Here is a 1,652-nt window from a genome sequence, read left to right as displayed (position 1 = left end):
AGTTTAGCAATTAGCAAAAATCATATTTCAAATTAATCCTCATCATCCTTCTTTCCGTTAATCAACAATCTCAATTCAAAACATAATTCTTTCTTTTCTAAATAAATCAATCTGAAACAAATAACGTTTAAGAACTAAATCTTTTTAAACAATTACTTCAAACAAAACTTTCAATTTTATAAAATTTCGGCAGCATCTCCTCTAAAACTCGGACTTTGCCACCCTTTTCGGGTCCCAACCAAACCAAACCAAACACCTGTTAATCATTCAAATCACTTCCAATAACAATTTTCACAACAACCACACTCAACACAGGGAAATTGCAAAATCCAAAATCCAATCAACCAATCCTATAAATCGTAATTTAAATCAACCTCATTCAACAGCATTAATCAATAATTAAGAACTTTCAGTTTTCTCAAACTGTTTCAAACCAAACCGTTCCTCAAACCTTGTTCGAACCATTATCAAAATAGTAAATTATTCTCAATAAACAAACTGTTTCCAAATATCAAGTCCTTTCCAAATTTGTTTTAAAATCAAATTCCAATATCAAATCGGGTTTAATATCACATCAAATTTCAATACTAAACATTTCCTAAAATCGAATTGTTTCCAAAATTAAACTAAATGCCATTATTAAATCTCTCCAATTAATTCATGGAAAACCACTTTAACAACATCAGTCAACTAATCAGAATATTCAGCTTTCTCAATCGATCCATCTATCAATCAAACTAATAATCTTATTCATCCAAAACAACTCTATTCAATTCATAAGACTCAGGAAATCACCAAAGATGTATTTTACGCATTAATATCGATTTACAACAACTCTGAAAAATAAAACAAGTTTAAGAAAAGCACCCCTACCTCAGTTAGCTGAGTCCGCTTAATTTATCGTGATAATTCCCTTTTCTTTCAATTCATGGCGACAGTGACAACAATAACCCCCATCCCATAGAGACAACAACAGCCCCGACACCTCTTATAACAACCCAGTGACTGAAATAGTTTCAAGAAACCGAAGACAAGGACATATATCAAAAATTGAATCAGAACAAGCATATGACAACAATAATTATAAGGATTTTAGATGGAAAACTCACTGCAGCTACAGAGGAACAGAACAGTGGAGCCGCAAGAAGCAGAAATCAGACCAGGAAACCTGTTCTAGCGGCAGTAGCATTAATCTGAGTGAGTAAGGCAGAGATACCAACAATAATCAGAACAGTGGGACAGAATAGAAGTGGAACAGGGTTCAAGAAAGCAAGAAACAAGGTTACCGGTGAATCTGACCCGGAAGGCAGCAACGTAGGCAAGGCTTTCCCTCGGCGGTGAGAAGCGGCGGTGGCACGCGGCGGTGGCAACTCTGGCGACGACAAGGCGTGGCGGAGGCTGCACAGCAACGAACAGCAACGCAACACCTTCCTCTCTCACCTGCGAAATCTCTTTCTCTCACTTGTGAGCTCGACGGCAACGGCCATGGAAGCTTCTGCTCGGCGGCTCAACAGTGACCGGTATAGTGGCGACATCTCCCCTTTCTCCATCGTAAGCGCTCTCGTTCATTTCTCACTCTCCCTCAGCTGGCCCAGTCAACCGTGATGGCGACGCGGGTTCGAAATGGCGACGCCTCTCCTTTGACTTGGCTG

General features: G+C 39.0%; 1 long non-coding RNA gene across 1 annotated transcript; it reads right to left on the bottom strand.

The window, feature by feature from the left end:
• Positions 1,030-1,429, bottom strand: LOC110269711. Its single transcript, XR_002358473.1, has 2 exons — positions 1,287-1,429; positions 1,030-1,193 (listed from the first exon to the last, which is right to left on the bottom strand). It is a non-coding gene; the product is annotated as an uncharacterized LOC110269711 (long non-coding RNA).

The sequence above is a fragment of the Arachis ipaensis genome, chromosome B03 (assembly GCF_000816755.2).
Source record: "Arachis ipaensis cultivar K30076 chromosome B03, Araip1.1, whole genome shotgun sequence".
Classification (NCBI taxonomy): Eukaryota; Viridiplantae; Streptophyta; class Magnoliopsida; order Fabales; family Fabaceae; genus Arachis; species Arachis ipaensis.
This window is presented reverse-complemented; position numbering and strand designations above follow the sequence as displayed.